The sequence below is a fragment of the Globicephala melas genome, chromosome 3 (assembly GCF_963455315.2).
Source record: "Globicephala melas chromosome 3, mGloMel1.2, whole genome shotgun sequence".
In the NCBI taxonomy this organism is placed as follows: domain Eukaryota; kingdom Metazoa; phylum Chordata; class Mammalia; order Artiodactyla; family Delphinidae; genus Globicephala; species Globicephala melas.
The window spans coordinates 116,575,054-116,601,633 of NC_083316.1; the positions used below are offsets into that span (position 1 = coordinate 116,575,054).

General features: G+C 44.0%; 1 long non-coding RNA gene and 1 other non-coding gene across 2 annotated transcripts in view; one reads left to right on the plus strand and one right to left on the minus strand.

Moving 5' to 3' along the window:
- The first annotated feature begins 282 nt into the window (after positions 1-282).
- LOC115860044 (uncharacterized) overlaps positions 283-26,580 on the plus strand; it is a 58,134-nt gene continuing 31,836 nt past the window's right edge. The window contains exons 1-2 of the long non-coding RNA XR_004042307.2: positions 283-415; positions 24,239-24,460. This is a non-coding gene — a long non-coding RNA (uncharacterized lncRNA). The remainder of the gene's footprint in view (positions 416-24,238; positions 24,461-26,580) is intronic.
- TRNAG-CCC (transfer RNA glycine (anticodon CCC)) lies at positions 22,217-22,289 on the minus strand. The gene has a single exon. It is a non-coding gene; the product is annotated as a tRNA-Gly (tRNA).

Here is a 26,580-nt window from a genome sequence, read left to right on the forward strand (position 1 = left end):
ACTGGCGGCGAGGGGATAACGTCTGGAGTCTCGGAGCACTGATCGAACTTGATGCCTGTGCCTGTTGGAGTCTCAGGTATCCATCCCAACTCGGAGGCCTGAGCAGCCAGGCCAGAGACGGACCTCGAGGCTCCGCGTCGTCAACAGCCCGGGAGCGCTTCAGGAGGCGCTTCCAGGACCAGCTGCAGGGAACTGGGCTCTTGCTATGACACCGCCCACCGCCTTGCCCCGCCCCGTGCGGGTTGCCAAGGTGATCAGGTGACTCTGAGCTCGCGGCGCTCGGGCCGGTTGTGACGTCAGGCGCGCCCAGGCTCCTCACTCGCTCCTTGGCAGGTGCGGCGCGACTAGTGCGGTCTCGTCTGATCCCAGCGGGTCCGGGCCGAACCAGTGCCTAGCAGTTTCGAAGAGAAGAGAGGTAAGGTGCGGCGGAGCCGGACCCGGCCAAGATGGGACCAGGGAGGGGGTGAGGCGCGGGCAGGGCCCTTCCGGGGTTTTGCGCACCCCCGAGCTCCCCAGAGGGCGCCGGAAGAGCGAAGGGCCCCGGGGCGGGATGGGCCGGCTCCGGCCGAGGAGCGCGCACGGGCTGGGAGAGAGGCCAGGAGCTGGGGAGCGGTTGCAGCCGGCCCGATGCCCACCCCGGCTCATCGCGGCTGCTCCTCCGGGTCCCGTCGCAGCGCCGCTGGCGGAGGCTGGGAAGATCCAGCGCCGCCCGCCCGGCCTTTGGGCAGTGGACTAAGGGGCTCCGCGTTGCGAGAAGTCGGCTGACTGAGAGCTGGGCTCGCCACACCCGGTCTCGGGAGACGTCTGCGGGAGGCTTCTGCATCTCTTCGCCTTGGGCTGCGATTTCTAGGGCGCTGCCGGGGATCCACTCCGTGCTCTTGAGCCGGGCCTGCTGGGGGCGGGAGAGCGCTCGGGAGCCCCTCGGGTGGGAGCAGGGGCCGGGGGTGTTCAGGAAAGGTGTTGCGGGGGAAAAGGAATCTTCACTATTGAGAACGGTGTCTAGGGATCTGAATAGACCTGTTGGAGGAAGTGAAATCTGAGCGGAGCCCTGAGGGGGGCGGCTAATCTCCGGCAGCTGTGGGCATTGGAAGAGTAGAGGGAGGGAAAGGGGACCTCTGGAGTAGGAGACCTTGAGCCTCGCGCTGGAGGTAAGGGAAAGACGATTCGGCGACTTACTGGACCGAGTGCTAGGGCGGTTTTGGGGGCGGAGGGGAAGTTTGGAGATTTAGGTTAGGGCCGGTTGGGAAAAACTCTTTGAGCGCTCAGCTGAGGGTTTGTGTACTGTGGGGAGGCATTGAAGCGTCGGCTGGGTTGGGGTAGGGGAACAGTGGGATGGGGAGACACCGAGGAGGCAGTTGACAGTCTGGAAAAGAGGTGACAACGCCTAGAACTCTGGTCCGTTGGGATTCTGTGAACCTTGCTTCTGAAATCTTTGTATCAGACAAGGATGTGGGAGCAGGCAGCCAGGTGCTAATTACCCCGGCCATTGTTAGCAGATTTTTAAAAAATTCCTTCTTATGCGGGAAAGGAAGCACGCAGCTGCGGCTCATTTTCTCTTCTCATTTGGCCGGGTGAGTTAATGACTCTCTGAGGGCTTTGCTACCCTTGATATGCACTGAGGTTGTATTGTCCACAGCACTTACCCTTTAGAAATTTCAGAGTGTTCTACAAACACCTCTTATCCCCAGGGTGAAACCCAACCCTGAGCGAGTGGTAGGAGATTTAATGGCAGAGAAGTTATTGAAGGATAGTCAGTGCCCCAAACATGAATGGGGGCATTGGGGAAGCTGAAAGGAGTCCCCTGCTCTTTGTTAATTGTAGAACAGAGTTCCCCTTTCCTACCTGCTACCCTCAGTTTGTGGGCTTCTTAGGTAAGGCTGCTTAAGTGTTAATTGGCCATTTTGTCTTAAATTCTTGAGAAATAGGAAGAAGATATTTTGATTTTTGAAGAGGAATGATTTGGTGATATATGGGTTTTTTTCCAGCTCTGAAATTTACTGATCCTGTGAACAACAACAAAAAGCACACAGTTGTCCTTTTTAGATTGAACCTTTCACAAACTTCTGTTTTCTGGGAGGAAGTGAAATAGCTGAAACTTCTCACCAATTTGTTTTGTATTTGTTTGACTCCAGAAAACAGAATTGGACTCCAGGAATCCTGTACAGTAAAAGGCAGTTGAGGGAATTGCTGAGAACTTGGCAAGGTGGCTGCAGCTGGTTTATGCATTAAACGGAGAAACCAGCACAGCACTCAAGGGAGGACAAATCCAGAGTGCTGGCAGCTGGGGAGAGCGAGCTTCCCAGTCAGATCAGCCACATCATTCTCTGTAAAACATGTCTTAAGACAAGTCATTTGAGCATTGAGCAATGTGTGTTTACCACGTATTTCTACTTACCTGAAGAGTCCCCCCCCCTCCCCGTGTACCTATTCATTGGCTGGGCTTGTTATGAAAGAGCTTTTTACAGGGCTCTCCAGAAGCCCCATAATATTAAGAATCGCTGGAAGTTAGATTTCTGGGCCACATTTTAAAAAAACTGTTAACCATTTTCTAAATGGTCTTTGGAATTATTTGGAACGGCCAACTAATCATGCTTCCTTTGGAAACAGTCCGCTCCCCCTCCCCCAGACACTGTAACTATGTGCTGTCAGGGCGGTTAAGTAGGCCGAGAGTTTTGGGAAATTTTCTGCTTTCATTCACCCCGGCTGCCCCCACAAATGTTCCCACTGGTAGAGAATTTAAGACTTCAATGTTAGGAAAGAAAGATAGTGTTTCCCTCAACACAAGCAATGATAAACACCAGGCCTGGCTGTTCTGTTGAAGAACAGAAATACCCTCCCTTAAGGGGAACTGGGCCCAGGTGGGAACCAGGGCTAGGGTATGAGCCAGAGACCCCCACGGAGCGTTCTAGGCCTGCACCTTTGTCACCCAAGGGCAGGCCCTCCTTTCTTGGCTGGAAACAGTCCTCAACCTTGAAACGGGGTAATGGACCGCAGCACACCATAGCAGGTTCTCTGCACAGCAAGGCCTCCTAAGGGTTTGTAATGCAGAGACTCTGCCTGGGCAATGGAGCACAGACCGCTTATGGCCAACTTTTCAGCAGAAAGCTCTACGCTGCCCTCATGGAAGCCAAATCTCTTTTGAAGCACAGTAGTCAATTCCTGGATCCGTCAGCCCTTCCTCACCAAGAACATTCTGTGTCCTGGTGGCCAAGATAATGATTTCTGTCCTGGTTGGTGTAACTCGGACCTCAACTCCAGAGTACCCATCTTCAGCCAGCTCCCTAGTGAGAAACTCGTTCAGTTCAGCTTTGAATATGCCGTCAGTGACAAACTTCCTCTTCTTGGAAATCTGCACGGCCATCTTGCCACCGCGCTCCGCCGAAAGGAAAGGCTTCACAGAGGGTCCCCCCCATAAATTTATTTATTTATGGCTCTGTTGGGTCTTTGTTGCTGCGCGTGGGCTTGCTCTAGTTGTGGAGAGCGGGGTGTGGGGGGGCGTTACTCTTCGTTGTGGTGCGTGGGCTTCTCATTGTGGTGGCTTCTCTTGTTGCGGAGCACGGGCTCTAGGCGCGCGGGCTCAGTAGTTGTGACTCACAGGCTCTGGAGCACAGGCTCAGTAGTTGTGGCGCGTGGGCTTAGTTTCTCCACGGCATGTGGGATTTTCCCCGCCCAGGGCTCGAACCCGTGTCCCCTGCATTGACAGGCGGATTCTTAACCACTGCACCACCAGGGAAGTCCTTCACAGAGGTTCTGAAGGAATATTAATGGGAGGCTTTTATGAAATTTGAGCTCCTCTAAAGCAGAATATTTTAATTTTTGGATGATTGATATTTTTTTGAGATGCAGTGAAATAAAAAAAGAGGTGAACATTTAAATTTTTTTGGTAAAAGCCTCATTCAGCACCCTAAGGCTTTTTTGTTTTTGTTTCCGGGTGTATTTGGGCTTGGTTACCAATAAGCCAATAATCAGATCTGGAGACCTGAGGGTAAGTGCATGTTTGCATTTCACACGTAAATAAATTCAGACTGTTTCACACTTTATCCAGCTGGTTTAGAGTGCCTGGAGTAAACCTTGCAGCTTCTTGGGTTTTGGACCCTACATCCTTTCAACCCTAAAGGAGTTATTTACTAAGCATTTCAGAGACTGAAGTGGGCAATAATGCTCACTAAATTGAATGAGGAGTGAAATAGTCATCTTTTAAAATTTCATTCTCCTGAGTCACTCTGCCAGTCCTCCATCAGATAGAGATTCAAGTGCTTGCTGATGTGCCCAGGGAACTACAGAACTACAACATCCGTCTCTCGGACTTGTGACGTTTGTTGTCTAGGCATAGTTCTCACAGGGAAGTTCTGACAGGAGAGGCTTCCTGTTTTTCTCAGGCTGAATTGAGTGCTGTGTTCTAGGCCTCCAAGCTCCTCACGCTTGACCAGCCCTACTAATTGGCTTGGCTGTACAATGGGAGTCAGCAATTAACACACAGCAGTTTAAAAGCAAGGGGACTGGGCATGAGTTGACCCTCCAGGCTCTGGCCAAAAAGGTTCACACCATTTTGGGCACTATATACAAAGGACTCTTCAAAAGGCAGTGAGCTTAGAATGACTTCTTTTGTAGTTTTTAGGAGACGTATGTGGAATATTAGTACTGATTTAGGCCTCAAAACCAGAGCTAGGAAACTGGATGGGCCCTCAGTTCTAAAGCAAGGGAGGGAGTTTCCTGGTGGCGCAGTGGTTAAGAATCTGCCTGCCAATGCAGGGGACATGGGTTTGATCCCTGGGCCGGGAAGATCCCACATGGTGCGGAACATCTAAGCCCATGCACCACAACTACTGAGCCCGCGCGCCTAGTCCTGTGCTCTGTAACAAGAGAAGCCACTACAATGAGAAGCCTGTGTACCACAACGAAGAGTAGCTCCCCAGTCTCTGTAACTAGAGAAAGCCTGCACGTAGCAATTAAGACCCAACGCAGCCAAAAAAAAAAAAAAAAATTAAAAAAAAAGCAAGGGAGATAAATGGTTTGAATCCAGTGTCTGTGGGTAGCAAGTCTGGTATGGCTTTGTCAAAAACAAAGGATGGTTTATATTTTTCTGAACCTTTTGATTAAAGGCATACCTCGTTTCATTGTACTTTGATCTGTTGGGCCTTGCAGATACTGCGATTTTTACAGATAGAAGGTTTGTGGCAACCCTGTGTCTGTCGGCGTCATTTTTCCAACAGCACTTGTTCACTTTGTTTCTGTGTGTCACATTTTGGTAATTCTCGCGATACTTCAAACCTCCATCAGCAAAAAAGATTACAACTCGCTGAAGGCTCAGAAGTTTGTTAGTATTTTTCAGTGATAAAGTATTTTCTTTTTAATATTTATTTTATTTATTTATTTGGCTGCGCCGGTTCTTAGCTACAGCATGCGTGTGGGATCTAGTTCCCTGACCAGGGATCCAACCCGTGGCCCCTGCGTTGGGAGCACGGAGTCTTAACCACTGGACCACCAGGGAAGTCCCACAGTGGTGAAGTATTTTTAAATTACGGTGTGTACATTATTTTTTTAGACATAATGCTATTGTACCCTCAATAGACTACAGTATAGTGAAAACATAACTTTCATCTGCACTGAGAAACCAAAAAATTTGTGTGACTCTCTTTATCGTGATATTCAGTTTATTGTGGTGATGTGTGTGAATGATTTAAGGGAGTCTTGGTAATCATGGTGAGGGGAGGGTTTGATCTGCCTGAATTTACTCATTGGAGAGTAATGCCTTATTCACAGATGCCTTTCATCAGTTCTCTGATTTGTGTTAAAGAGTCATTAGTCTCAAGAGAATTGGCCCAGAAAATAAATCACGACTGAAATCTACCTGGCCTCCTGGCCAGTGTTCAAAGAAAGGCAGGGGTGGGGAACAATTGAATTGCAAAGGTATTTGGGAATAGGAAGACCTGGGAAGTGGTGCTAGACTTCTGCTCTCAGTACTTCACCCATCAGCTTTCAGTATTGGGACCTCGGGCAGGATCATTTGGGGACAGTATGTGTGAAGAGGGGGACTTCTATAGGAACGTGCCTATCTCATGAGTCCTTGTCGTTAAACCTATACTTACTGCTTTCCTGCTGCCCGCTAGCTTCCCAGAGGCCCCAGACCCCGTGTCCCCCCTTCCCCCACCCCCAGCCTATCTTCCGCAGCACCCTCTCTAAAGGCTGGTGTGATTCATCAATCTCTGATCCAATTTCTGCGTCCTCTGGTTCTGCTGACTTTGCTGAACTAAATCTTGGTGATGTGTGATGGTGGCAGAACTCCAGCGAGGGGTGGTTGCATTCTAAGGGCTTGGAGGTGGGTGCTTCATCTGTTTCTCACACTTAATTTGTGTTCCACCTGCATGATTTTTGTCTTATCTCTTTGCCATCAGTACTATTATTTAACATTTTTCTTTAAATTATGCCATTTTTTAAAAACTCTAAAAGTTATTTGAAAGGGAAACTATGATTGGCTTAAATTGGAAACCACTATCACCTGCCACAAATAGAAAGCAAATATTAAAAAGCCTAACTATTAAAATTAAGTTGTCTGTCCACATTCCCCAAATTGTTCCACATACTCCAGTTGGAAAAATACTGCCTTCATCCAAAGACATGACTCACTCTGTTAATTTTTTCAGGTGGCAGTAAACAGGTGGTAGGAATGGTTTGGGGGTAGGCAGGCCTTCAGAGAGGACCCCTTGAATCCCATCTTCTGAAACTCTGCATGGCTATATGACACCAGGAAGACAGCAGAGTGAAAAACGTAGGAACTAAAAAGAAATACATGCAGTCAGTTGAAAACACTGGTGTTTTGACATGAGGTTTGCCAGAAGGAGGCCCGAGTGGTGGTGAGCCTGTATACTACATTAAACTCTAGGCCCTCCACCAGGGATGTGACTTTATTGATGCTGTGTTCTGTTGTTCTTTCTGTGCAGGTGCGCTCTTGGAAAACGCAGGTTTTTGTTCAGGGTGGATGCAGTTTGTTTTCTTGTGTTTGTTTTTAATTCTTCAATACTCCATACTACTTTGGGCCCCTTGTCTTCCATACATACAGTTGCTCTTGGTGGATGTTACTAATGACAGAACTCTGAAGTTATCATCTAGCATGTGTTTTTTCTAACCTTTTTGTCCATAATGCGTATTCCTTTAAAAAAATTCTATGAAAATGAAAGCGGGGGGAGTGAGCTGCCCTGGGATGTCTGGTCCTTAGGGTGCTCACATGGCAGGTGTGACTGGTACTTGCTGGTGTTCAGTGAAATTCACTCTTGTCCTTTAAAGCCGCCCTGCGGTGCTGACTGAGCTGCCGCTCCCGCAGAGGGTCGGTCAGGAGAGCGTGCTTTAATGGTGGAGCAAAGCCAGGGCTGGGCTGGTAGCCGGCAGGAACCAGGAGTGCTTAGTTAAATTGCCAGCACGTGAAGCTGTAGGGGCCTTTTTCTAAGCCGTCAAGATTTCAGTTTTCCCACAAAGCCTAGTCTAATGCTCTGGGAGGGGGCAGGCAGAGCCTGTCTTTCAGGGGCCGTGCTGGTGAGAGACCTGGCCTGGGAAGTGGCCTTGTCAGGCTTGTTGGGAGGGATAGACTGTCCCTTTCTAGTGTGTCCTGTCAAGTTGGCAGGGAGCAGAGTTCCTCCCTTTTCTCTCTCTCCCTGCTCTAACCTATTCTTTAATCTCCCCAACTCACTTTCTCTGTTAACAGCTTTCTTCCCTTTTTCTTTCCCTTCTGTTCACTGCTGCTTTTGCTTCCTACCCTCCCTCTTGCTGGGCTCATTTTCCCTCCATTGTCACTTTGAGGGCTGGCTGTTTGAAGCTCCAGAGTTACAATGCTCTCCTGTACATCCCATGACTAGATGTAATTCAGAGGTCCCCAGCCTTTTTTTCTGAGCAGGAGCCAGCCTTCACTTCCCCATGGCTTTAAGATAGCAGCATCAGTGGGGTGCTGACCGGAGTTCCCGAGCTGAGGGGTGGGACGCAGCTGGTGGTTGGAGTTCCCAAGGGGGGAGTGGGCAGTGGGGGGGTGGGCTTGCTGGCATTATGGGAGCTGTCAGACAAGGGGCTGAGTGAGGTCCACCTTTGGGGTGTCCTTCCAGAAGCTGAAGGCAGAAGGCTGTCCTACATTCAGGTAGTCCTCTGGCTTCTGCAGAGGACCATCCGTGACTAGTAAAGGCTGGAGAAGGGGCCCTTGGTGAGGTTGGCTTGAAACCCATGGGACTGTTCACAGCTGTGGATCCTGCCCTGGTGCTGGGACAAAACATGTTCTCAGTGGTAGCTGGATGGTTGTTGGAAGCATCTAGAAGTGTGGCTTTCCTGCTCAACGAGTGAAGAAATAGGTTATTTTCTCCTAAAAGCCATGGGGCAGACATTACCCAAAGATATCTTTCATTTTTTACTGTGTGTAGTCATCTCTCAGTAGTTCCAGGACCCCTTCATACCAAAATAATGTGGATGCGCAAGTCCCGTAAATAAAATGGCATAGGGTTTGCATTTAACCTACGCACATCCTCTGAATACTTTAAATCATCTCTAGATTACTTATTATTTTTTTTATAAATTTATTTTATTTATTTTTGGCTGTGTTGGGTCTTCGTTGCTTCGTGCGGGCTTTCTCTAGTTGTGGCGAGTAGGGGCTACTCTTTGTTGCGGTGGGCAGGCTTCTCGTTGCAGTGGCTTCTCTTGTTGCGGAGCACAGGCTCTAGGCGTGTGGGCTCAGTAGTTGTGGCTCACGGGTTCTAGAGCACAGGCTCAGTAGTTGTGGCGCATGGGCTTAGTTGCTCCGTGGCATGTGGGATCTTCCCAGGCCAAGGATCGAACCCGCGTCTCCTGCATTGGCAGGTGGATTCTTATCCACTATGCCACCAGGGAAGTCCCAATTATTTTACTTCTATTATCAGTGATACTGAAGGCGAAGAGGAAGGCCGCTAGAGTTCTTTCTCTCATATCCTCAGTACTGGGCTTGTCATGTAATAAGTACTTAATAATGTTGAATAAACAAATGATTAGGTTTGCCAATAGTATCTGACAAGCAAACGAATAAAATTACATGACTCCTATTAAAAGAGATAAAGGATAACTATAGAAAAAGAAGCTGCAGTGATCCTGAAAGTCTACTCTTAGTAAGGCTGTTTGTGAGCGTTATCTCTGACCAGAGTGTGAAGGTTGAGTAATCCGCATTTCCCTTTCTGCCTAACTCTCAGTGTGATCATTGCTTCCCGTTAGAAGCCTTCTCTGACTTCCCTGACCTACTGTTTCTACTTTTTAATTTTTATTTATTTATTTATTTATTTTTTGCGGTACGGGGGCCTCTCACTGTTGTGGCCTCTCCCGTTGTGGAGCACAGGCTCTGGGCACGCAGGCTCAGCGGCCATGGCTCACGGGCCCAGCTGCTCAGCGGCTATGGCTCACAGGCCCAGCCGCTCCGCGGCATGTGGGATCTTCCCGGACCGGGGCCCTGCATTGGCAGGCGGACTCTCAACCACTGCGCCACCAGGGAAGCCCTGTCTCTACTTTTTATAGAAGGAACAAATGACTGTGTGAATGGAATAAACGAACACATCAATGCCAAAATTTAACAAAAACTGTAAACCTGAGATGATAGAGCAGCACCAAACCAGTAATTCTAAAGCTTTTTTTAGCCCAACAAACAATACCCAAAATTATGGGTATGAGAATCAAGAAAAACTGAGGGACCTAGAATATAAAATAATCTATTTACAAAGATCCCTAATTAGGGAGTTCAGAAAAGACACAGAGGAGGTCTTCAGAGTAAAATCAGCCCTTTTTTTAAAAAAAAACTTTACAATTTTATAAATTCCCAAGAAGGATATGTAAAGATGGAGGGATAAGCATGACTTCTGGCTTTGAAGATAAGAATAGTCCCAAGGTAGGGGAAGTCTGCATGTAACCAAGAGAATTTTTTTTTTAACCCCATGTTTGGTACTTAGCCAAGTGACTTTTCAGTTTGAAGCAGAGAAAAAACATTTAAAGAACTTAAGAAGCTGAAGTGTCTTGTGAAAAAAAGAATCATGGGACTTCCCTGGCAGTCCAGTGGTTAAGACTCTGCACGTCCACTGCAGGGGCCACGGGTTCGATCCCTGGTCGGGGAACTAAGATCCCACATGCCGCATGGAGTGCCTCCCCCCCCACAAAAAAGAACCACAATTAAAAAAATCACTGTAAAAAGCAGTGAAGAGCAGATATAAAATAGTTTATCCACAAGGGAAAATTAATAATAGGAAGGGAAGTTGGGGCACTAGAAGGGGTCTACAGAAGCATTCTAGGCATTTTTAAAAAAAAAGAGGTGGGTAACATGAAAATACCAAAAAGCACTAAGAAGACTTAATTTTTTTCTGACTATATAGGTTCCTTATTGAAATTTTCAAACATACAGAATAACAATTGCCAATAATTCCAGCACCCAGGGAAAACCACTATAAATGTTTTTTTCCTTCTAGCCAAATTTTGTCTGTCTACTGTTACTGTACACTTAAAGCATGAAAATCTTTTTTTTTTTTTCCCATTTTAATCAAGGCTTCTCAGGACGGTCCCCTCAGCCCTTCCCAGGCTTGTCTGCCAAAGCATGAAAATCTTAATGTACAACTCCAAAACTGTTCCATGTAATCATGACTCAGCTCAAGATGTGGAACATCTCCATCATCCCAGAAATCTCCTCTTGTGCCTCTTCCAGTCAATATCCGTAGATTCGTTTTGGCTGTTCTTGAACCTCATATAAATGCAGTCTTACAGTGTGAAGTCTGTTGAGTCTGGCTTTTGTTCATCATTGTCTGTGGGACTCATCCACGTTGCTGCATGTAGTAATTGTTCTTTCCTTATCACTGGGCAGTGTCTATTGTATAACTGTACCGTAATCTTTCTGTTCTGCTGTTGTTGAACATTTGGATGGTTTCCGGTTTGGGGCTATAATAAATCAAGCTGCTTTGACCATTCCTTTTTTTTTTTTTTTTTTGGCCATGCTGTGCTGCATGTGGGAATATGGGGTCTTTGTTCCCTGACTAGATATTGAACCTGTGCCCTCTGCACTGAAAGCACGGAGTCTTAACAGCTGGACCACCAGGGAAGTCACTGACTATTCTTACATGTGTCTTTGGTGGACTTACGTGCTCATTTTACTTCAGTATATATCTAAGAGTAGAATTGCTGGGTCATAAGATAAATATTTCCAAAGTCATGAATATATTATAAACTTTGTTCTAAAAGCGTGACTGTGTCCAGGGTACAGTGTGAATTATTCTTTGTTTATAAGGATGGAGATCAAGGTTCATTTTTTTAATTTTCTCCCATTAGAATAGCCAGCACTATTTATTGGAAAGATTAATTTTTACTTTCTGAGTTGCAGTGATGCCTTTCTATTAAATTAGGTGACTACCGTGTGGGTCTCTTGTAGAATTCTTCATTCTGTAACACTGATCCATTTATTAATATTTATTTTAAAGAAAATGGGATCATGCTTTTACATTTTTCTACGCTTACTATTAATATCATGCTTCAAATTGAGAATAATTGCAAAGGAACTATTATATAGATGTACCGTAATTTATTCTTTTCTTTTTTTTTTGGACGTTTGGGTTTTTTCTTTTTTCTGTTTTGTTTTTTTATGTTGCAGGCTTTCCTTAAATGTCTTGATAATCCTTGTTCATTGATTTATTTATGAGGCAATAAAAAGCTGATTAGAAGTTCTGCGTGCATGGGCTTTTCTGAGGAGTGACTGGGTGAGTCATTGGAGTCTCCTCGAGTATTATCAGTAATTTTTTCCCCTCGGGCTGCTCAGTTTTTCCAGAGGAACATTCTCCACTCTACTGCCTGCAGGGTCAGTGCCATGCTACCAGGTGTCTTGTCATTTAAAAAAATAACTTTGAAAACTATTATTCTTTCCTTCATCTCTGCTTTGATGAGGTCTTTTATTGTGATCTTACCTCCATGGGCCACTTTCCGAAAGAATAGTTTCTGCTCTTCTCATTGTATGGTTGAATGACTGAAAATCCTATGACTTTGAGCATGTCTTGAGTGGGATCATCAGATAAGAGTGTTCAATGCAGCCTTTTTTTAAAAAATTTTTGTTTTATATTGGAGTATAGTTGATTTACAATGTTGTGTTAGTTTCAGGTGTACAGCAAAGTGATTCAGTTGTACATATACATGTATCTATTTTTTTTCAGATTCTTTTCCCATTTAGGTTATTACAGAATATTGAGTAGAGATCCCTGTGCTGTACAGTAGGCCCTTGCTGGTTACCTGTTTTAAATATAGTGTACACGTCAATCCCAAACTCCCAACTTATCTCCCCATCCCCACGTTTCCCCTTTGGTAACCATAAGTTTGTTCTCTAAGTCTGTAAGTCTGTTTCTGTTTTGTAAATAAATTCGTTTGTATCATTTTTTTTAGATTCCGCATATAAGCAGTATCATATATTTGTCTTTCTCTGTCTGACTTACTTCACTTAGTATGATAGTCTCCATGTCCATGTTGCTGCAAATGGCATTATTTCATTCTTTTTTATGGCTGAGTAATATGCCATTGTATGTATGTACCACATCTTCTTTATCCGTTCATCTGTTGATGGACATTTAGGTTGCTTCCATGTCTTGGCTATTGTAAACAGTGCTGCAGTAAACACTGGGGTGCATGTATCCTTTCAAACCATGGTTTTCTCTGGATATATGCCCAGGAGTGGGATTGCTGGATCATACAATAGCTCTATTTTTAGTTTTTTAAGGAACCTCCATACTGTTCTCCATAGTGGCTGTACCAATTTACATTCCCACCAACAGTGTAGGAGGGTCCCCTTTTTTCTCCACACCCTCTCCAGCACCTGTTGTTCATAAACTTTTTGATGATGGCCATTCTGACTGGGGTGAGATGATATCTCATTATAGTTTTGATTTGCATTTCTCTAACAATTAGCAATGTTGAGCATCTTTTCATGTGCCTGTTGGCCATCTGTATGTCTTCTTTGGAGAAATGTCTATTTAGGTCTTCTGCCCATTTTTGGATTGGGTTGGGTTTTTTGTTTTTGTTTGTTTTGTTTTGTTTTTTGTTTTTTTATATTGAGCTGCATGAGCTGTTTGTATATTTTGGATATTAATCCCTTGTTGGTTGCATCATTTGCAAATATTTTCTCCTATTCTGTGGGTTGTCTTTTCACTTTATGGTTTCCTTTGCTGTGCAAAAGCTTTTGAGTTTAGTTAGGTCCCATTTGTTTATTTTTGTTTTTATTTCCATTACTCTAGGAGACAGATAGAAAAAGAAATTGCTGTGTTTTATGTCATAGAGCATTCTGCCTGTTTTCCTCTAAGAGTTTTACAGTATCTGGTCTTACATTTAGGTCTTTAATCCATTTTGAGTTTATTTTTGTGCATGGTGTTAAAAAATATTCTATTTCATTCTTTTACATGTTAGCTGCCCAGTCTTCCCAGCACCATTTTTGAAGAGACTGTCTCTTCTGTATAGTCTTGCCTCCTTTCTCATAGATTAATTGACCATAGGTACTTGGATTTATTTCTGGGCTTTCTATCCTGTTCCATTGATCTATATTTCTGTTTTTGTGTCAGTACCATACTGTTTTGATGACTGTAGCTTTGTGGTATAGCCTGAAGTCAGGGAGCCTGATTCCTCCAGCTCCATTTTTCTTTCTCAAGATTGCTTTGGCTGTTCAGGGTCTTTTGTGTCTCCATACAAATTAAAAAAAATTTTAGCCATGAACATGGTTCATGAGAAAAAAAATTTTTTTTTTCTAGTTCTGTGAAAAATGCCATTGGTAATTCGATAGGGATTGCATTGAATCTGTAGATTGCCTTGGGTAGTATAGTCATTTTGACAATATTGAGTCTTCCAATCCAAGAACATGGTATATCTCTCCATCTGTTTGTGTCATCTTCAGTTTCTTTCATCAGCATCTTATAGTTTTCAGAGTACAGGTCTTTTGTCTCCCTAGGTAGGTTTATTCCTAGGTATTTTATTCTTTTTGATGTGATGGCAAATGGGATTGTTTCTTTCTCTTTTGTTGTTAGTGTATAACAATGCAACAGATTTCTGTGTATTAATTTTGTATGCTGCAACTTTACCAAATTCATTGATTAGCTCTAGTAGTTTTCTAGTGGCATCTTTAGGATTATCTGTGTATAGTATCATGTCATCTGCAAACAGTGACAGATTTACTTTTTCTTTTCCAATTTGTATTCCTTTTATTTGTTTTTCTTCTCTAATTGCCATGGCTAGGACTTCCAAATCTATGTTGAATAAAAATGGCAAGAGTGGACATCCTTGACTTGTTCCTGATTTCAGAGAAAATGCTTTCAGCTTCTCACCATTGAGTATGATGTTAGCTGTGGGTTTGTCATATATGGCCTTTATTATGTTGAGGTATGTTTCCTCTGTGCGCACTTTCTGGAGAGTTTTTATCATAAATGGGTGTTGAATTTTGTCGAAAGCTTTTTATGCATCTATTGAGATGATCATATGGTTTTTATTCTTCAATTTGTTAATGTGGTGAATCACACTGATTGATTTGCAGATACTGAAAAACCCTTGCATTCCTGGGATGAATCCCACTTGATCATGGTATATGATCCTTTTAACGTATCGTTGGATTCTGTTTGCTAGTATTTTGTCGAGTCTTTTTGCATGTATGTTCATCAGTGATATTGGTCTGTAATTTTCTTTTTTTTGTGGTATCTTTGTCTGGTTTTGGTATCAGGGTGATGGTGGCCTCACAGAATGAGTTAGGGAGTGTTCCTTTCTTTGCAATTTTTTTTTTTTTTTTTTTTTTTTTTTTTTTTTGCTGTACGCAGGCCTCTCACCATTGTGGCCTCTGCTGTTGCGGAGCACAGGCTCCGGACGCGCAGGCTCAGTGGCCATGGCTCACGGGCCCAGCCGCTCCGCGGCATGTGGGATCTTCCCAGACCAGGGTACGAACCCGTGTCCCCTGCATCAGCAGGCGGACTCTCAACCACTGCGCCACCAGGGAAGCCCTCTTTGCAATTTTTTGGACTAGTTTCACAAGGATAGATGTAAACTTTTCTCTAAATGTTTGATAGAATTCACCTGTGAAACCATCTGGTCCTGGACTTTTGTTTGTTGGGAGTTTTTAAATCACAGTTTCAATTTCAGTACTTGTGATTGGTCTGTTCATATTTTCTATTTCTTCCTGGTTCAGTCCTGGAAGGTTGTACCTTTCTAAGAATTTGTTCATTTCTTCCAGGTTGTCCATTTTTTTGGCATATAGCTGTTTGTAGTAGTCTGTTATGATCCTTTGTATTTTTGTGGTGTCAGTTGTAACTTGTCCTTTTTCATTTCTAATTTTATTGATTTGAGCCTTCTCCCTTTTTTTCCTGATGAGGCTGGCTAAAGATTTATCAATTTGCTTTTCCGGTCAGCGGCCTGAGGTGACCTCTAAAAATGGTTCGCTATTCACTTGACCCAGAAAATCCCACAAAATCATGCAAGTCCAGAGGTTCAAATCTTCATGTTCACTTTAAGAACACTCGTGAAACAGCCCAGGCCATTAAGGGTATGCATATCCGAAAAGCCACTAAGTATCTGAAGGATGTCACTTTAAAGAAGCAGTGTGGGGCTTCCCTGGTGGCACAGTGGTTAAGAGTCTACCTGCCAATGCAGGGGACACGGGTTCGAGCCCTGGTCCGGGAAGATCCCACATGCCGCAGAGCAACTAAGCCCGTGCGCCACAACTACTGAGCCTGCACTCTAGAGCCCTCAAGCCACAACTGCTGAGCCCGCGTGCTGCAACTACTGAAGCCCGCATGCGTAGAGTCCATGCTCCACAACAAGAGAAGCCACCGCAATGAGAAGCCCACGCACCGCAATAAAGAGTAGCCCCCGCTCACCGCAACTAGAGAAAGCCCGCGCGCAGCAACGAAGACCCAACGCAGCCAAATATAATAAATAAATTTAAAAAAAAAAAAAAAGCAGCAGTGTGTGCCATTCCGTCGCTACAATGGTGGAGTTGGTAGGTGTGCCCAGGCCAAACAGTGGGGCTGGACGCAGGGTCGGTGGCCCAAAAGAGTGCTGAATTTTTACTGCACATGCTCAAAAATGCAGAGAGTAATGCTGAACTTAAGGGCTTAGATGTAGATTCTCTGGTCATTGAGCACATCCAGGTGAACAAAGCCCCCAAGATGCGGCGCAGGACTTATAGAACTCATGGTCGGATCAACCCATACATGAGCTCTCCGTGCCACATTGAGATGATCCTTACTGAAAAAGAACAGATTGTTCCTAAACCAGAAGAGGAGGTTGCCCAGAAGAAAAAGATATCCCAGAAGAAACTGAAGAAACAAAAACTTATGGCCTGGGAATAAATGCTGCAAAAAATAAATGCAAATGAAAGTAAAAGCAAAAAAAAAAAAAAAAAGATTTATCGATTTTGTTTATCTTCTCAGAGAAGCAGCTTTTAGTTTCATTGATCTTTTCTATTGTTTTCTTTGTCTCTATTTCATTTATTTCTGCTCTGATCTTTATTACTTACCTTCTACTAACTTTGGGTTTTGTTTGTTCTTTCTCTAGTTGCTTTAGGTGTAAGGTTAGGTTGTTTGAGATTCTTCTTGTTTCCTGAGGTAAGATTGTATTGCTATAAACTTCCCTCTTAGAACTGCTTTTGTTGTGTCCCATAGGTTTTGGGTCATCGTGTTTGTCTGTAGGTATTTTTTGATTTCCTCTTTGATTTCTTTGGTGCTGCATTGGTTGTTTAATAATATATTGTTTAGCCTCCACTTTTGTGTTTTTTTACAGTTTTTTTTTTTTTCCGGTAATTGATTTCTAATCTGAGTGTTGTGGTTGGGAAAGATGTTTCACATGATTTCAGTTTTCTTAAATTTACCGAAGCTTGCTTTGTGGCCCAGCGTGTGGTCAGTCCTGGAGTATGTTCCATGTGCACTTGAAAAGAATGTTTATTTTGCTGTTTTTGGATGGAGTGCTCTATAAATATAAATTAAGTCCATGTAGTCTAATGTGTCATTTAAGGCCTGTGTTTCTTTATTGATTTTCTGTCTGGATGATCTGTCCATTGATCAAAGTGGGGTGTTAAAGTCCCCCACTATTATTGTGATACTGTCGATTCTTCCTTTTATGGCTGTTAGTATTTGCCTTGTATATTGAGGTGCTCCTATGTTGGGTGCATATATATTTATAATTGTTATATCTTCTTGGATTGATCCCTTGATCATTATGTGGTGTCCTCTTTGTCTCTTGTAACAGTCTTTATTTTAAAGTCTACTTTGTCTGATATGAGTATTGCCACTCCAGCTTTCTTTTGATTTCTATTTGCGTGGAATACCTTTTTCCATCCCCTCACTTTCAGTCTGTATGTGTCCCTAGATTTGAATTGGGTCTCTTGTAGACAGCATGTATACAGGTCTTGTTTTTGTATCCATTCAGCCATTCTGTATCTTTTGGTTGGAGCATTTAATCCATTTAAATTTAAGGTAATTATCAGTATGTATGTTTCTATTGCCATTTTGTTAATTATTTTGGATTTGTTTTTGTAGGTCTTCTTTCTCCCCTTCCTCTTTCGTTCTCTTCTCTTGTGATTTGATGACTAACTTTAGTGTTGTGTTTGGATTGCTTTTTCTTTTTTGTGCGTTTTTTATCTATTTTAGATTTTCAGTTTGCGGTTCCCATGAAGGTTTTTTGTTTTTTCCCCCACCCTGTGGAATCTTACTTTATTATTATTTTTTTAATGTTTTTACATCTTTATTGGAGTATAATTGCTTTACAGTGGTGTGTTAGTTTCTGCTTTATAACAAAGTGAATCAGTTATACATATACATATATCCCCATATCTCTTCCCTCTTGCGTCTCCCTCCCTCCCACCCTCCCTATCCAACCCCTCTAGGGGTCACAAAGCACCAAGCTGATCTCCCTATACTATGCAGCTGCTTCCCACTAGTTATATAAACATGATTGTCTTAAGTTGCCAGTCTTTTAATTTCAAATTCATTTCTAATATCCTACATTTGTGCTCTCCTCTTCTCGTGATTGCTGGTTTTCATATCATATTTGTGTGTGGATGATTTCCTACCTTTACTGTATATTTGCCTTTACTGGTGAGCTTTTCCACTTATAATTTTCTTATTTCTAGTTGTGGCCTTTTCTTTTCCACGTAGAGAAGTTCCTTTAGCATTTGTTGCAAAGCTGGTCTGGTGGTGCTGAATTCTCTTAGCTTTTGTTTGTCTGTAAAGCTTTTGATTTCTCTGTCAAATCTGAATGAGAGCCTTGCTGGGTAGAGTATTCTTGGTTGTAGGTTCTTCCCTTTCATCACTTTAAATACATCATGCCACTCCCCTCTGGCCTGCAGTTTCTGCTGAAAAATCAGCTGATAACTTTATGGGAATTCCCATGTATGTTTTTTTGTTTTTGTTTTTCCCCAAGCAACTTGTGGGATGTTAGTTTCCCAACAGGAATTGAACCCAAGGCTTTCACCCAGCAGTGAAAGTGCCAAGTCCTAACCACTGGACTGCCAGGGAACTCCCCCCTTGTATGTTTTTTTTCTTTTTTTAAAAATTTTTAATTTTATTTATTTATTTTTGGCTGCATTGGGTCTTCGTTGCTGCACACGGGCTTTCTCTAGTTGCGGTGAGCGGGGCCTACTCTTCGTTGTGGTGCATGGGCTTCTCATTGCAGTGACTTCTCTTTGTTGTGGAGCACAGGCTCTGGGCGCATGGGCTTCAGTAGTTGTGGCTCGCGGGCTCTAGGGTGCAGGCTCAGTAGTTGTTGCGCATGGGATTAGTTGCTCCGCGGCATGTGGGATCTTCCCGGACCAGGGCTTGAACACCTGTCCCCTGCACTGGCAGGCGGATTCTTAACCACTGCACCACCAGGGAAGTCCCACCCCCCTTTTAGGTTATTTGTTGCTTTTCCCTCGTTGCTTTTTAAAAATTTTTATTTTATTTATTTATTTTGGTTGTGCTGGGTCTTAGTTGCAGCGGGTGGGCTCCTTAGTTGCGGCTCACTGGCTCCTTAGTTGCTGCCAGTGGGCTCCTTAGTGGTGGCATGCATGTGGGATCTAGTTCCCTGACCAGGGATTGAACCCACATCCCCTGCACTGGAAGGCGGATTCTTAACCACTGTGCCACCAGGGAAGTCCCTTCCCTTGTTGCTTTTAATATTTTCTCTTTGTCTTTAATTTTTTGTCAATTTGACTATGTGTCTCAGCGTGTTCCTCCTTGGGTTTATCCTGTATGGGACTCTCTGTGCTTCCTGGACTTGGGTGACTGTTTCCTTTCCCATGCTAGGGAAGTTTTCAGCTATTATCTCTTCAAATATTTTCTCAGGTCCTTTCTCTCTTCTCCTTCTGGGACCCCTATAATGCAAATGTTAGTGTGTTTCATGTTGTCCCAGAGATCTCTGAGACTGTCTTCATTTCTTTTCATTCTTTTTTCTTTATTCTATTCCATGGCATTAATTTCCACCATTCTGTCTTCCAGCTCACCAGTTCTTCTGCCTCATTTATTCTGCTATTGATTTCTTCTAGTGTATTTTTCACTTCAGTTACTGTATTGTTCATCTCCATTTGTTTGTTCTTTAGATCTTCTAGCTCTTCGTTAAACATTCCTTGTCTTCTCGGTCTATGCCTCCATTCTTTTCCTGAGATCTTGGATCATCTTTACTATCATTAATCTGAATTCTTTTGCAAATAGATTCAATGCAGTGGTTTTTTAAAAAATTTATTTATTTTATTATTATTTATTTATTGTTTCTGGCTGTGTTGTGTCTTCGTCACTGCGTGCGGGCTTTTCTCTGGTTGCGGTGAGTGGGGGCTACTCTTTGTTGCGATTTGTGCGCTTCTCATTGTGGTGGCTTCTCTTGTTGCAGAGCACGGACTCCAGGTACACAGGCTTCAGTAGTTGTGGCATGTGGGCTCAGGAGTTGTGGCTCGTGGGCTCTAGAGCGCAGGCTCAGTAGTTGTGGTGCACGGGCCCAGCTGCTCTACGGCATGCAGGATCTTCCCGGACCAAGGATCGAACCTGTGTCCCCTGCACTGGCGGGCGGATTGTCAACCACTGCGCCACCAGGGAAGCCCAGATTCAATGCAGTTTTAATGGATCTTGGCTGCTGCTTGATTTGAGCTGTCTCTTTTGGAGCTATGATTTGTCTTTAATGCTACAATTTCCACTGTTTACATTTGATCCTCAGTGTAACACACTCTATTATAGTAGAGCTTACATTTCACCTGACCAAATTTATAAGGGAAAACATTCATGTTTTAAAGTTTTGTATCATACCTTAAATTTAAAGCTCATTTATATTTTGCTTATGTTAAGTGGTTTGTACTAGACTGTGTCAATGTGAGGGAATCTTTCTTTACTTGGGTTCGCTTCTGTACAAGCATGGGAACAATGGATTCCCACTGGGTGAACTCCTGCTTTTAAGATGCCAGCTCTGGAATCTTTGATCTTGACACAGATGCTATTTCTATGACTTTTGCTGTTCTCTTACTGGGATGTTTTTCCTGCTTAGAGGAAACTGAAAATAGTTCCAGATTTTATTCCTCTAAGGTGACTGTGTTCTGGGAACACAGGACAGAGTGTGGGGTGGGGGTTGGTCATGACAGTAGAGCATCTGTTATGCCTTTATAAGTGCATCTGAGTAGTACATGGGGTTCCCCTGACCCCAGACATTAAGCAATTTCTCAGGCAGAGGGAGAAAGTTACATACTAAAAATGAGGGGGAAACATGATTGAGGGAGAAAGGGGAGGACATACATTTGGGAGAGTTTTGAGGGTACCAGGAATAATGAGGAATAGATACACATAGATCGATCAAGAAAAGTCATGAAACATTGAGGTGTGAGGTTGTGATGGTTCTAAACGCTTTGTTCTCTGTGCCTTCTCACTGCTCATTGTTCTTAGAAAGGCAGTGTCTTCAGAGAAATATAGGTGTAGACTTTGCTAGAGGGAGAATGATCATTATTACAGGGTCTTGTTGGATTAATGAAGTTAAACTACAGTTTTGATGGAATTAGGTCAGTACAGAGGACACACACACACACACACACACACACACTCTGAACTTCAGGAAAGAGTAGTTATGATGGCTGTGTTCTACTTCTGTGACTTAAAAAATAACTAATGGAATAGCTGTAGGGGGGTTAATGAGACTGATTTCTGTGTTAACCAGGGCTCACTAGGTTTACCACAGCCTTCCAGGCAGGAGAGAGGGAATGCAGAAGTAGTCAGCAGTTAGGTGCCCAGGTTCACGTGATGATTGCAGTGTTTGTCACCGTGAGCCTTTGGTTTAGGGTAAAGGGAAAGGCCATTTCCAGGTCAGAGTGTGATGCCACGTTGGCATAGACCAGAGAGCAAAGAAGGGAAAGAACCCTAGTTCTTTTCTGAATCCCTCCCAGGCCCCTGAAGAAAGAAGAATGAGAGACAGAATGCAGATGAGGTCAAAAGAGAGATCTTCTAGCCATTCCAATTTCATCTTACAAAGTTTCAGTTTATTATCCCCTCCTTCAAGTGACACTCTCCTCACTCCCACCTCCTCTCAACTGAGTTTAAGCCCCTACTGCTACCCAGCAGTCTATTTACCACCTTTTCTAAAAACTACCATCCTTATGTTTGTCTTTTTAACCTGTTGTCCAGGGGAAGGATTTGAAGCATATCCATTTCTATACCCCACTACTTAGCACAGTGCCAGGCACAGTCAGCACTGCATAAATGTCTGCTTGCTTGAACATCAATCAGAGGGGTTCATTAGCTTACCTTACTATTGGTTCCTAGTAGTGGAAATTCTACAGAGGTAGCTTAGGTTAGGTTGGTGTTTTTTTTTTCTGTTTTTTTTTTTTTGCGGTACAGGGGCCTCTCACTGTTGTGGCCTCTCCCGTTGTGGAGCGCAGGCTCAGCGGCCATGGCTCATGGGCCTAGCTGCTCCGCGGCATGTGGGATCTTCCAGGACCCGGGCACAAACCCGTGTCCCCTGCATCGGCAGGCGGACTCTCAACCACTGCGCCACCAGGGAAGCCCTAGGTTGGGTTTTAATCTGATTTATGAGCTATTATAAAGTCATCTGGAATCCCATTTCTTTATTTTTTCAAAAATTATTTAGTTATGTATTTATGTATGTGTGTATGTGGCTGCGTTGGGTCTTAGTTGCTGCACACGGAATCTTTGTTGCCACATGCGGGACCTTCATTGCAGCCTGTGGGATCTTTTTTGTTGTTGTTTTAGTTGTGGCATGTGGGATCTAGTTCCCTGACTAGGGATCGAACCCAGGCCCCCTGCATTGGGAGTGCAGAGTCTTAACCACTGGACCACCAGGGAAGTGCCTGGAATCCCATTTCTTTCCTTCTTTCTGCTCTACCTTTCTGAAGTATCTACTTCATCTCAAGGCTGGTGGCTCCCTCACGGCTGCAGATTGGCTGTCAGCAATTTTGTAGGCCATGTCCTTGCTAGACCATGTATTTGACTGTGTTAAGGGGAAGGGAAGGTTGGGAGTGTGTTAGGAGAGGCCCAAGATTTTTGTTGTTGTTGTTGTTAAATTTATTTATTTTTGGCTGCGTTGGCTCTTCCTTGCTGCGTGCGTGCTTTCTCTAGTTGCGGCGAGCGGGGGGCTACTCTTTGTTGCGGTGCGTGGGCTTCTCATTGCGTTGGCTTCTCTTGTTGCGGAGGATGGGCTCTAGTCATGCAGGCTTCCGTAGTTGTGGCTCGTGGGCTTCATTGCTCCGTGGCATGTGGGAACTTCCCGGACCAGGGCTTGAGCCCTTGTCCCCTGCATTGGCAGGCGGATTCTTAACCACTGCGCCACCAGGGAAGCCCAAGCCCCAAGATTTTAACTGATCAAACCACTTTCGAACTAATCCGAGTGCCCAAAGGATGCCATTTGTGATTGGCTTAGTCCTGGAGTCCTTGAATCAGTCTTGATGGAAAAGAGGAAAGGGTGACCTGGATTGGCTTAGGTTAGATTGGGCTCACCCTGGAACTGGTAAGGAATGAGCTTCCCCCAAAGCACATAAACTACAGGAAGAAAGAATGGATACTTAACTGGAAATCTGACTTATTATGAAGGGGGATGTGGTTGTTGCGTGGGCAGCCAGCAAAGTCCACTGTTTTAATGCAGATTTTCTAGGGAACCTTACTTTATGGCTACTCTGTTCTTCTTATAGAGTCATTTATGAATTTATTGATTGCATATTATGAAAAAGAACTAATGGTGAAATTATTAAATTTTGAGTATGAGACTCTTCCCTCTATTAACTTACTCAGATAGGTAAAACGTTAAATATCAGTACAGGAGAGGGGTGAGTACAAGGCAGCAAGATGATAGCAATCATGTTCATCCAGAATATATGTACTTTGCATTCCCCAGTAATGCTTTTAATCAGGAAGTCATTGTGTCAGGCACTTCGGGGGCTACAGAGATGATAGAAAGGAGATGCTGGCCCCCTCCAGACTTCAGGCCCAATCAAGAGAATGGATAAAAGGCTTTGGGGACTGGGAAGAAATGGCCTCCCTCACAGAAGCAAACCACCGAGAGCAGGAACCTGTAAAACAAAGTGGGGGCTCCTGGGGAGTGCTCCAGAGTCCTGGGAGCCTGGATGGTCAGAGGAGATGCTTGGCATGCTCTGTGGACAGCTCTGCCCTTTGTGTAGTGACAACCGAGCATACTGCTCAACTGCTCAGAGCTGTGGGTCTCAGGAGAGCAAGCAGATCACCCAGTGCCCAGGGTGGGGGCAACCTTTACACTCACTGGTCACTCACTGCCAGTGTTGCTGCTTGTTAGAAAACCCCATTGTGGCCCAGCCCTGTTTGTTGGAGGATTTCTGTCACCAGGTCAGCCTCTGCTGATCTGATTCATAATTAATGCTGTTAGACTTTCTGCCTTCTTCTTAGAGCTATCCAATCACATTTATGGATATTTTAGAGAATTAAAAAACAAAATAATAATCGGTTCTTCATTCAGCACATTTACTGGGGCCTGCCTTGTGCCGGTCACTATGCTAAGCTCCAGGGTCATGGTGATGACCCCAAACTGATGTGATTCCTGCTGTCACAGCCTGTAGTCTAGTGGGGGGGGCAGACAAAAGGTAAACAGATACATAAGATATTTGCCAATTGTGATGGTGAGAAGGAAACAAAATGGGCAGAGCTGAAGATGTGCAAGAGGTTTAAGATATCTTTAAGGCAATTTGTAAATGATCTCATGATTACAGTTTTTATCCTAACGATTTCCCCAGATTAAATGCAAATAACTTTCATTGTCTGTCTCTTAGGTGTACTCAGCAGGTCCCTGATGAACCAAGGGAACCCTCCACCGTATCCAGGGCCCGGTCCGACGGCTCCGTACCCACCTTATCCACAGCAACCGATGGGGCCTGAGGGCTACCCTCCAGGACCTATGGGGGGACCCTACCCACCTCCTCAGGGGTACCCCTACCAAGGATACCCACAGTACGGCTGGCCGGGCGGACCTCAGGAGCCTCCTAAAAGCACAGGTACTGTGATGTGAATGGGGCATGTATACAGTTGGTCCTCCATATCTGCAGGTTCTGCACCCACAGATTCAACCAACCACCAGATTGAAAATATTTGGGGGAAAATTCCAAAAAGTTCTAAAAAGCAAAACTTGAATTTACTGTGCTCCAGAAACTACTTACATAACATTCACGTTGTATTTACAACTATTTAAATGACATTTACATTGTGTTACGTATTATAAATAATCTAGAAATGATTATATAATAATAATCTAGAAATAATCTAGAAAGTATATAGGAGGATGTGCGTAGGTTATATGCAAATACCTTTCATATAAGGTATTTATATATAAGGGACTTGCGCCACCGCAGATTTTGGTATCATGTGGGTCCTGAAACCAATCCTCCGTGGATACCGAGGGGCGACTGTATGTGTATTACGTAGGTGTGCATGTGTGCAGTCCCGTGTCACCAATGGAAATGTTTGCATGTTTTCTTTGGCAGGGAAGAAACTCTGGCCTTTGTTTGCCATGTGACATTTCCAAAGCTTGGTGACTGCTTAGGGTGGCTTCTAACTCCTGAGAAGGACTTCTTTCTTGGGAGGGCTGAATCAATTCTGCCTCCTTTCTCTTGTCCCCTGTGGGGCTGATGACTTCCTGGCCGACATGTTTTCTGAAGGCATCTCCTCGAGCAGTGAGAGGGGGCAAAGTACCGGTTGGATTCTTGCTCTGGCAGCCAGTTTTGCTTTACAGGTTTAGCCTGTTGGGGTTGTTTTATGTCTCAACTTGTTGACCCTCAAGTCATCCTCTTGCCCCTGCTATTGGGGTGGGTTTTCTTTACTAATATGTTTTCATAATTCTATTTAACCTGCTAGCTGAGTTGTCAGTAGGCTTCTGAGTCCTTCTTGTATGCTGGAACAGTGCTACTCAAAGTTTACTGTGCAGACAAGTGCCAGTCCCTGAGCGGCTATCAGGCTGCAATGAGATAAATACAGAAAGTGAGAGTAAAAATTTTAAAACTTTGAGAGCAATTTGACATTGCTGTGACATTCGAGCATGGAATCTTGCGTTTTACAAAAAAGTAGCAGTCTGTGAAGGGTTAGGAAGGAAACATCTTGAGAAGCACTGTGCTACATGTCTTGGTGACCGTTATGACTGTTTTATAACCTTTTGGTTTGCAGAATAGTTGCTGTCTTAGAGCTTTCAGCTTTTGAATATAGCTCATTCTTACCGAGTGCTTATTATGTGCCAGGTGCTCTCCTAAGAGCTTTATATACATTCACATTTAATCCTTGCAACAGTCTTATGAAGTTATTCCCATTTTACAGTGAAGTAATTGAAACACATAGTGGAGTAACGACTTGCCCAACGCCACCCAACTAGAAATCGCCAGACCCCAGATTTAAATCCTGAAAGTTTGACTGTGGAATATGTACCTGTATGTTATTGCTGTACTGTTGTCCCTTTCCTGTCTTTTCTGACCTGACACATTTGTCTGAATTTAGGGCCTTAAGCTGCCTCAGAGATTTTCCTATAGTTTAACCCCTTACTAATCAAAAGTAGTAACAGAACTGACAATTCATTTTATTTCAGAATTTGAGGGTTCTTTAAAATGGGTGGATGCCAAGGAAGAAAAATAGGTTTAAGAGGAATTGTGGGAAATTACGGGAAAGATTTTACTTTTATGGAGTCAAGTCAGGGACTGTATTGAGATTGAATAGATTTGAATAGCTTTAAAAGATTTAGTTTCTCTTGAAGGAAAACTTTTACAATCCAAGGTTCTGTTTTGTTATAAATTGTTATAACATGTGCTTGGAGGACTGCAGGAAGTGCAACCAGTATAAATCAGAGCAGTTGGCATCCAGGTCTATGACATGAGAGGGGGATTTCCTGAAAATAAATCTCAGTTTCTGGGGTTTCTGCTTCAAAACAAGGTAACCCTGTGATGAATGAAAGAAGGCCGACTGAAAAGACCACATAATATATGATTCCGTTTATGTGCATTTCAAGATTAAGCCAAACTAATCTATGGTGATGGAGATCAAAATAGTGGTTACTCCTGGCTGTGGTGTCGGAGACTAGGATAGGGTTTGTTATTGACTAGGAAGGACACAGGGAAACTTCTGGAGTATTAGGAGT